Raw genomic sequence first — 11593 nt, forward strand, 5'->3', positions numbered from 1 at the left:
GTAAGTCAAAATCCTTGCACAATTGTGCAAAAGGTATCCATTCATCTTGCACAGGTTGATCTTTAATGTAGCACATCCCTCCCAGGTACCAAGATTGCCAAAATATAGTCTTCTCTGCAAGTCAACGCAGGATTCAGCCAAAATGAAGCATCAGGGAATACTAATGGGTCACTGCACAGACGCTGTGCTAGATTACACCAACCGTCATGCAGAAAACCAGAAAGAGGATTCTTCGCCCGCAGGTGCCAGGTGATTGTGGACAGCAATGCCCTGGGCTCCAGTTGAGAAGTATGGCTAGATTTTCATTTCAATCCACGAGTTTGCATGAATATCAATCATGTGGCATACATGTCTTTCAGAGAAAGTCAAGTGATAGTCAAAAGAGTTTGGCAAGTTTATACCCCCAGCTTAAGGGGGAGTTGCAGCTTCCACAATGTGAATTTGGGTGGTTTGCCATCCCACAAGAATTTCTGCAGAAAAGCATCAATCTCCTTAAAGATGCTCCTCAATGTTTTGAGCGGAAGCAGAAAGAGGAAATAGTTGATGCTGGGTGCCACATTCATTTTGACGCAGTTGACTTTGCCCCATAATGAGAGTTTTTGAAGTGATCAACGATCTAGGTCAGTTTGGAGCTTCGCCAGCAGGCACAGCCAATTACGTTTGGGCAGCTGCCCTACCTCTGGGCTAATCCATATTCATAGATATCTCATCTTCACAGAGCACCAGATAAAATTCAGGTGATCAAACATGTGTCTCATGCAAGATTGAGAGGTTGGAAGGATCTCAGAATTGCTCTAATTGATCTTATATCAGGAAATTTCAGAAAAGCCTCCAATTTCGGCCATCAAAGAGGCACTACTCAGTTAAGGGTTATGAACAACCACTAAGAGGTCATCTACATACAGCCAAAACTTCCCGCAGCTACCCCCATATCCAAGTTCATGTACAGCTTCCTTTGTCCACATGAGAACAGCCAATGACTCCATTGCAAGAATGAATAGCAAATGTGAGATTGGACATCCTTTCCTGATTCCTCATTTTAATTGAAAGGACTCAGAGATTAAGCCATCAGTGAGGACACTGGCGGTATGGTTCGGATAGAGCAACTCAATCCAATGAATGAATGTCAGCCCAATGCCCATCGACCTCAGGTTTTCACTAAGAAAAGGCCATTCTATTCTAACAAAGGCTTTTTCAGTGTCACAAGGGATCACTGCCACTGGTTCTTCAAGCTTACTACCTTGGTCAATAGTCAGAATCAGTCTCTTCATATTATCCGCCACTGAGCTTTCTGAGAAAAAGCCAACCTGATTGTCATGGACCAGAAAAATGATAACATTCCCCAACCTCCTTGCTAGTATTTTGCCAGCAGCTTACAGTCTGTGTTAATCAGGCTAATCGGACTATAGGTTGAACAGCGAGTCCGCGATTTGTCCTTCTTCACTAAGACCAAAATTAAGGCATGTCTCATTTTGGCCAGAAATACTTCACTTTCAAACGATTCAATGTATATATCTCGGAGCAGCTCAATCGTACATGCAGGCAAGAGTTGATAGGCCCAGCTGCACCTGGTGATTTGTCCGCATTTAGAGTGGAAACTGCAGAGCGGATATCCACAACAGAGATTGGTGTTTCCAGTGGAGTAGCAAGTTTGTTTGATAAGAGATGGATTTCAATATGATCCAAAAATGAAGCTATGTAGCTGTTCTCACATATGAGCTTAGAATCATACAACTGTTCATAGAAACCCCAGAACACACCATTAATCTCTTTGGAAGACAGCAATCATTTGTCAGAGTTGTTCCTCACTGCCATGATGGTCCATTCACTTTACGCCACTCTCAGCCTCCCAGACTTTTCTCCTTGCTGAAGGTTTTGATTTTACTTCTGAACAATGCATTTTCTGCCCTTCACAGGTGATCTTATTTCATACTTTTTCCTCCTTATTCGGGCCTGAACCTCCAGATCTCAGGTATCCACATAGCGCCTTTCTAGGGCTTTGGCTTCATCAGACAAACTTCTAATTTCTTTTTCTTTCTCGTTTCTGTAGCAGCCTGTTTTGGACATTAAAACAACCATCATATAGCATTTTAAAGACTCCCATACAGTCGAAATTGAAACATTTTCAGTTCTATTTATCACAATAAATTCCACAATTTTCATCACACACAATTTGGTACTCTCACATGATTGTTCTGTAGGATGGATATGTTCATTTCCCACGGGAATGTCTTTTTCAGTGTGTGTCGTAGTGAGAGGTGCATCGAGACTGGCACATGCTCAGTAATTGCAATAGAGCCAATATATGAACCAATGCAACTAGGCATCACACACCCAGAGGTCAAGAAGTAGCCTATTTGTGAGTCGGAATCGTGGCAAGCTGAGTGGAAACTGTAGTCTCTATCCAATGGGTGCTCCAGACACCATGTGTCTGATAGATGAAGCTCCTTCATCAAATTATCAAGTGACCACGTACTCCTTGACGGCATCATGCACCTGACTCTATTGGAGCAATCAAGCATTGGGTCCATTAAATGTCCACTCCTGGGTGACAGAGTTGGCAGAATACACACAGCACACACTTTTTTGATGTCTTAAAATTTGATTTTAACAGAAATAACCCTACCATTTACATCTGAATTACCGGATAGAACGTTCAATGGCAAATTCTTTCTAAGCAAATTGGACCACCCCCTAATACTTGTTGTAACTGTTGAATAATATGTTGCCCCACCCAGCTACGTTTGCGTTTGCCAGCCTCAACATCAGTGAGATGCGCCACTTGAAGCAAGGCAATACCACATGATGTAGACTTCAAGCACAATAACATTTTGACACGTTTAACAGGACTATTCACACCATTTGCATTCAATGATACCAATTTTAGATGTCCAATTGATGTGGTATTCAAAGGTGGAGCCATAACTAGGTGTGGTGGAAAATAAAAAAAACAAACAACAATATAACCCCAGCCAAAAAATAGGGTGAGGGTGAACAGGAAAAACCTGTCAACAGTGACAAGTGGATGAACCACCAGAAAACAATACACCAGTATAAGAGACAAGAAAGCAATGTAAAGCCTAATAAATATTTGAAAGGTTTACTCACCACCCTATATGTGTAACAGACTGCAAAATATATGGTTTTCTCCATTAATGAATAATAAATGATGGTCTCTATTGAGTTCGGAATTTGAGTTAATTCTGGCAATGGTCCAAGTTTACAGATATGACGTTACTCGGTCCGGAGGGGCTGGGATGGAAACACGCCCCGGCTGGACCTCTGATGGACCTTGGTGAGTCATGTATCTTTTGCAAGCCTTGCAAGCAGTTCACAGTTCTTTGTATAATACTGAGAGAGGAAAGCTCTATGTAACCTGCGTACAATTGGAATGCAAGGGGGATGATCTCCAGGGGGATAGTGGGGTACACTTTTCTCTTTTCATTCATGGCTGATACTCTATACATTCCTAAACATAACGCTTCTGAACCACTGAGGGTACTCTATCACCCATTTTCTTTTAATGTGACTAATGCAACCTGAAGCGTGGTAACTAGAGGGCTTTGAATTAATCAAAAAACACTGTCAACACACTGGTCAACACTCTAGACCACATTTTTCTACCCTTTAATGGCTACACAGAAACAGAAAGACCACATGAACATTTGTAAAACGTTGGGTTTCACCCTATGTAACCCAGGGTAATCCAGACATGGACCCCTTGCTCACTGTGCCGTAGAAAGGCTCAGCTTCACCTCACTGATGAGGCCTGACTAGCCTGAAACACCTGTCTCGTGTTGCTGATGGTACTCTTGTTCAGAGGAGAATTGCCTAGCCAAATTGCACCCCCAACTCACACAAGTATAGGTGGTAATGTTCCTAGAGAGAGCCCGTTCATGGTTTAAACAAATGTGGATATTTGAATATTTATACAGTACAATAATAAGGCATAGCAAGCCAGAAGGAATATGCCACTTTGCAAATTTCTCCCAAAGAAGACCCTGATTAACTTTGTTGAACTCGGCTGTTAGATCAATGGATGCTACATAGTTGATCCACTTTCTTACCCCAGTCCTGTTGCTGCAAGATTTTAAGAATAAAACCATCGAAATTGGTTCCATGAGACTGTCTAAAACGTGTTTGCCACTTCGTCATGTACAGATTTATTTAATTTTTTGTATTTGTAAAGCACACTACAGCCCAAGGGCATCGAGGCTCTGTTGCAAGAAGATGTCTTAGTTACAGGAATATGTGTGCATTCTCATGGGTTACAAGGAGCATGACCTACTCATGGTAAAACAGAGGGCACGTACATGCAGTGATTCATAAATTAAAAACAGCAGCAAGTCACATTACATCAGTGATGGGTTACAAAAAGGTGTTGAGGAGAACTGAACGGCCCAGTGGCCAGGTTATACAAAGAGCCATGTTTTAATGGCTTTCCTGAAAGCAGTGTGTGAGTCAATGCTTCTTAGGTGGGTTGGTAGGGAGTTCCAATGTGAAGTAGCGATGAAAGGGAAGCTGGAGCCTCCTGCATCGGCCCTCAAGGTTTTAGGAACAATGACCATGTTGGAGGTGGCGGCTCTTGTAGGTCTGTCCAAGTGGGATTTAACAAATCTCTGTGAGAGATACCGAGGAGTGGTGTTGTTGAGACATTTGTGAGTGATGGCAAGGGTTTTGAAGGTTATGCGTCCCTTAATGGGGAGCCAATGGACTAGACATCTGGTGGCACAGATGTTTTCTTTCTTTGAGATGCCAGTGGTTGCTCGGAGGGCATTGCTCTGGATAGTTTGAAGTTTTTTGCAGCAGTGCCAACTAGGAGAACGTTACAGTAGTCTAATCGGGGGCCGATTATCATGCTAGCAATGGTGAGGCAGTTCTGTTTGGACAAAAAGGGTCTGGCTGCGTTGATCAGTTTTGAGTGGTAGGCCAAGGAAGCTGCAATCACGTTTACTTGTCTGCTCATGGTGAGGTTGGAGTCTAGGAAGACCACTAAGGTTTTTACTGCCTGAGAAACGATAATAGGAGTGTTATCAATGGTGAATGCCTTGTAGTTATCGTTAAGCTTTTTAAGGTAGTTGGGGAGCCAAAGAGTAGCAGTTCTGTTTTCTCCCCATTCAGGCAGAGCCATTTTTCTGCCATCCAGGTTTACATTTTGGCATATATGGAGTTTAGTTTGTCATTGTCAATGTCATAGTCACCTGTGAAGAGAATGAGCACCTGCATGTCATCTGCATAATAGGTGTATATTACGCCTAGCTCATCAAGGTTGAGGGTAAGCATATAGATAACCATAACATGATACAAGTCTCAGCCTGGTGCCAAGCAATTCAGGAGGAATTCTCTGATAAAATCCTTGATCATCAAAAAACCATTCTTACACAGCAACTCAATCTTAAAGTTGTCAATACAAATATGTCAACCTCCGTTCCCTCCACTAACAACCCCTGATATCCAAATATAACTTCAGATAGTGTTCTGAAGCAGAGATAGCTAAGATAGTTGGCAATCTGAAACCTAGATCATGTAAAGCAGACTTCTGCCCTGCCAACACCTTTAAAGGATCCCTAGATGTGTTGACCCCTTGGATTACCAGAATGGTCAATCTATCCTTTAGTAAGGGCATAGTTCCGGCTTCATTCAAAGGTTTGGGTTACACCCTTATTGAAAAAGAGCACCCTTGATCCCACTATGGCCCAAAACTACTACCCTATAACTCATGTCCCATTCCTGCTCAAAATCCTGGCTAGTGAGGCCTATCTTCAACTTCAGTATTTTGTTGAGAACAATAACATCTTAGGCACGCACATACCAATCTGAGTTTAGATTAGAGCAAGGCATGAGACAGAAGCGGCCCTTCTGGACCTCAAAACCAGCTGAATTAGTACAGTGGTAAAACTACATCCTGCACTGTTCATGCTATTAGACCTCTCTTCGGCCTTCGACCTTGTCGACCATGCCATCCTTGTCGACAGGTTGAAGGATCTGGCTGGCTGCTCTGACAAGTGATCCGATTGGATTGCCTCTTTCCTGGGCCCCCAAATATCGAGAATGGCAGTAGAGAGTGTACAATATTCCCCTAACATCATTAATGCTGGAGTACCACAAAGATCATGTGCATTGCCATCTCTGTTTAACATCTAAATCAGGCCTCTGCTTGACCTCCTGTACTGCCGGGGTGTCTGTATACTAACTATGCAGACACCATCCAGGTGGTCCATGAGTTGTTGGGCAAGTATGGTCAGGATTCAGAGACTCTGAATGAGGTATGTGCTCATATTCAGGGTCGGACTGGCCCTTTCGGTCTTTCGGCCCGTGGCCGAACGACTTTGGGGTCCCCTGGGGCCGGTTTTCCGGCAGCCACCTCTGGGCCGTTTTTTTTTTGTAAAAAAAAAAAAAAAAAAAATTCAAATTTTTTTTTTTTTATTGGCAGGCCCCCGGGCCCGGCCTCAGTGCTTAATTTGTGCCGGTGGTTGCCGGTCCCCGACACCGGAAGTGTTTTTTCGGCACCGGCACTCCCCTCTGCAGCTGCCCTTAATCACGTCTTGCTGCGGAGATAGAGAATGCACTCATCAAAGAAAGTTAACAATTAAGTGTTAACTTTCTGTGATGAATGAGGCTCTGCTGTCAGTGCTCCAGCCACCTGCCGGGCCCGGCAGGCCGGCGTGGCGCCAGTCAGGAGGCAGCCTGAGCCCAGCTCAGGCAGAGCGCTCTCTCTCTCCAAAACAAATTGTTGTGGGTGTGGGTGGGGGTGGGCCGCGTGAACTGCGAGTGCCGCCTTGCTCCCAGTGGCTCTTTTTTTTACAGTGCAGGATGGGTCTTTGATGGCAGGCACCAAAGCCTGCAAGGGTCAAGAAAAGCAAAGCGCCCAAAATCAAAGAGGAGGCCGGTGTCCTCGGGTTGACGAGTGAAAACTTTGCGAGGGCCCTGAAAGAAAACAAGTACCTGCTTGTGAAGTTCTGTGAGTACCACCACTGCCTACTGCTTAGCGTGTTTTGTTTCGAGTTCACAAGGACAGAGGCTGTACTGAGATACTCCTACAGTGATACGTGAATAGAAAAATCTTCCTGTGCCGTTTTGTAAATGTTAAATTAATATCCTTCAAATGATCACAATACATGTTTCAGATGGCCTAATGTTATCTTGCATTTATTATGAAATCCTAAAGTTGGGAATGCAGACACGGTATTGAACGTATTACAGGGCACGTTTCCTATTGAAATTGTAGTTTTACAATGTTTGGTTCATCTGAAATACAAATGCGTGGATTCTGAAAGTGTATAACATTAATACGCAGTTTGTCGATCGTGAGTAAGAGAAGCCTTTTTCTGCAGTGTCTCCGGTTTCACATGACCTTGCCTTGACGTTAGACAGTAACACCGGGCGACGTATGGTCTCATTTGAGCAATGGCGCTATCTCGCACCTGGCTCTGTTTGCAGGCTATGCTGGAAAGCATTTACCATTTAGCGTCGGCAAGCGGCCACCAGCTCCAAAGTGTTTTCTCGTGGCAACACGTACGTGTAAAGTAAACCTAGGTGATAAGCACATGTCTGGGCTGCTATGCAATTATTAACTGCAGAGCACAATTCTAGGTCACAATCAATTGACCTGCCATCAGCGTGCTTATAACTTTAGAGTGCACTTTCACCCGTGCATCAGTGAACGTTAAAGGCACTGATAGGCCTGTTTCCTTTTTACGGCTTAAGACTAGCAGCCCGCTCCTGCTTAACAGAACAGTTTATCTCAGACTGACTGGAAAAAAATAGTTTTGCATGCAGCCTGACAGATCGTGTTATAATCCTTTCACCAGCCCGCCCAAAAGCTTCCTGCCACCTGGAAAAGGAACACTTCCCTTTGAAGTTCGTAAAATAAGCCCAGAATCCAAAGGACAACTTTATTTTTCCCACAGCGTTTGTACAGATGAGCCTTTCTCCGCTTGTTGCACTCTTTAAATTCTTAACTGTCTGACAATGTTTGCGAGCAACGGGTTTGTGTGCATCTTAACTGGTATGTGTTTTTAAAATTTAACTTTTTGTGCAACTTTCATGCAGAGTCCGAGGCGTCAGATTAAATATTCTGAAACATGCTCTGAGAGCATGTTTCAGAATATTTAATGTGATGCCTCGGAAAAATGCTTCGATGAATACAGATACATGGAATCATTGGCAATCACTAATTACTGCTAATAACTAACACTTTCTTTGGTCATCATTTACTGTGGTGCGTGTCTTTTGTGAACTTTTCTCAAAACATATTGTGTAGTAAAGCCGAGAGTACATACCCACTGGTCACTTCACCTGCCCATGGTAAAACATGACTTTTTTTCTGTGGGGAGGGGTTGCAACTGGGAGAAAAGATGAGAGAAAAAGTGTCAGTACTGAAAAGTCAGTTGAGCTGGGAGCAGCCTCGGACTGGCCTGTAGGACAATAGGCCCAGGGCCAACCAAAAACACAAAATGCTGGTGTGGGACCTTTTTTTGGCCAAAGTGGGACCCTTATTGGCCCATGTGGGCCAGTTTGATGAGTTAATTCACACTGCGACTAGTAGTTTTGACCAGTGTTGCTGAATAAATATTCTTTAAAATATACAATTTGCATGTCACTTTATCAAAAAAGCTCCCCCCGGGTACTATTCAAACAGTATCACAAAAGGAATGAAAAGCCATTTGCAAGTGCGGGCCACTTTTTCTTTGGTGCCTGAGACAATTGCATGGCCCAGTCTGACCCCGGTTGATAGCTAGCCTTTGTTGCTGACTGTGGGCAGTTCGGAAGCACCCCACAGTGTCTTTGTCGAGGGCATAGGGGCATTGGTATCCCGAAAGGGGCCAGGGATAGGCGGTGATGTGTAAGTTGGCTGTAGAGGCGCTGTCTGGAGGGAGGGGTCTGATGTTACTCTGTGAGATGCAGTAGTTGTTCTTCGAAGAGTGTGATTGGACGTGAATTGTTGGGGCACACAATTAAAATAGGGTGCCAAGAGCAAAAACCACTGGCACATCCATTACACCAGGGCAACAAATTCATACAAGCCCACAGAACTGTATGCAAAGTAATGTTATTTTATGAGTTGTGTTGTAATGTAACAGACACATGAAGCCTCCATACGTAGCATTTTCTGACCTCTCCCTAAACCTCATTCCGGTTTCCCTACCCACCTCCCCATCTATCCAACCATCGTCACCCCCACCCTCCTTCCCTGCTGGGGTTGCGGAGCCCTGTATAAGCATTGACTTGCAGCAGGTCCCAAAACCGCAGTGGGGGTGGTTGGTTCATGCCACTCCTGTGCCTCGGAGCTGTGGACCTCAATATGTAGCATTTTCTGTAAAAGTCATGAATTGACGTGATTCACGGATGATGGTTTGAGGGCAACTTTTTTTGAGGCGAGGGGTGGGCCACTTTTTCGAGGGGTGGGCCACTTTTTTGAGGCGAGGGGTGGGCCACTTTTTTTTTGTTGTCCGGGCCTATTTCTTGTCCCAGTCCGACCCTGCTCATATTCCCTGGCGCTTAACAACAAAATGGAGCTCCTTATTGTAGCTACTGGGCCACGGCATAAGAAACCTGATGCAGGTTATGAAAGCTTTAACATCCACTTGAACGCAGAACTGAGCATGAATGCCCAGGTGGCGCACATTTGTTTATCTTGTGTTTATATGGTCAAGCTTTGCAACCAAATCGGGCAAAATCTCTCTCTTAGGAATAGATTGATCCTGACTTTGGCCTTAGTAAACTCCAGACTCAATTACTGCTACAGGGCCTCATTACGGCCCTGGCGTTAAGGATTTAACGGCGCCGTAAAATGTGTCTGTGCCGTTAAACCCTTAACACCTCATTACGAGTTCCCTTTGCGGGACCCAACCTTAACGCCTGCTTTTTGCAGGCATTAAAGTAGGGTGCCGCAAAGGGACCTTGGTGCTAAGTACGGTGCCGCAATTTGCGGAACCCTACTTAGCGCCTTCCCCATTCCCATTGAGCCCTATGGGGCAAAAATGGGAATGGGGAAGGGCCCATGGTGAATGGGGAATTACCGCCCCGCCAACCTTGGAATGGGGCGGTAATTCCGCCATTCACCATGGCGGACCCCGGCATGGACCATGGTGCTAATAGCACCATGGTTTAGCGCTGGGGTCGTAATGAGGCCCATAGTCTTTTAATTGGGACATCTCAGGCTAACCTTCAATCTCTTCAGACTACCGAGAACAATGCAGTGCGAGACGTTTTTGGTTTTTGTAAACAAGACTATATTACTAATTCCAGAAGGGGACTCTTTGGCTCCCTGATAAGCAGAGGATTTTTCAAGTGTTGGAACTCCATTGCCCCCTTATTTCTCTCAAAGCGTCTGATCATACATCATCCAACCCGGCACCTGCGTTCCCGTTCTAATGACAATTAGAAATTGAAACAACCACGGTTCAGTTTGACTAAATTTGGAGGTGCCTTTTTTTCGGTTCAGGCCCCTAGAGAATGCAATGTGATTCCACTAGCAATGCAAACCTCCCATTCCCTGGCAGAATTCAAAGGAGCAGTGAAACCATATTTGTTCAATCTCAAACTAGGTTAAATGAGCCTTGACCTGATATCCTTGTCCTGTGTACTCCTGATTCTAGTTTTTTTGTATTGTCTGTTTTGTTAATTTTGAGTGTGTTCTCTGAGGCCTACGGGCGTGTGGTGCTAAATAATACATAATAATAATAATAATAATAATAATAATAATAATAATAATAATAATAATAATAATAATAATAATAATAATACATGAATAATAATACATGAATTTTGACATAATATCAACAATAGCGGCATCGGTTCTAGACAAGAAAATCAACCCTTGCTAGATCATTAGACGAGAATGCTCTTAAATTTGGAATCTCAGCTAGCAAGGCCAAAATACAGGAATGATTAAGAACAAATGTCCTATTCTCAGGAAGAAGACATTCCACCAATAATTTTTACCCAGGCCTAGATGGTTGATGTTTCTCTACCCTCTCACTGTTTTCTTGACGTATGAACTTTATTAACTCAGGACCGCACTGACCTCTATCACCTTTCAACCTCATTTCTGCTCCCAATTCCCCTCTCAAGACACTCAACACCTTATCAAATCTAGTCCCATTCACACTTTCACCCTGACAATACTCAGAATTAAAATGGGGACGGTGGAGTTGGTCAGCTGAGACAAAATTCCTCATTTTTCTTATTAACAATTCTGAGTCCCAAATGGACTCCAAACCCTTCCCCTTGGTAACATCATTACCATTGCCAACTTGGAAGGAACAAGAGACCCATAGAGAAGTAGGGCGTAAAGGAGAACTATTATTACCCATAAAGTCCACAATCCTCTTTTCATTTCCACCAAACACAAATGATATCAGATCTTTAGAACAAGTTTCCATCTTGCATACATGAGTCATAGCACTGGATACTGAGTCCGAGCAAAAAGATTGACTGGCCCTATCACCCATTCTAGAGATACAGTCAATTTGGGTAGATCTGTTTAGACTAACAACATTCTTAGGTGCAGAAGCAACAGACTGGAATACCAAGTGCTCTGCATCACATTTTAACAATGGTCTGAATTTTAACTAGGACCAAGGATGTG

This window comes from Ambystoma mexicanum, chromosome 12 (genome assembly GCF_040938575.1).
Source record: "Ambystoma mexicanum isolate Mex_15411 chromosome 12, UKY_AmexF1_1, whole genome shotgun sequence".
NCBI classification, from domain to species: domain Eukaryota; kingdom Metazoa; phylum Chordata; class Amphibia; order Caudata; family Ambystomatidae; genus Ambystoma; species Ambystoma mexicanum.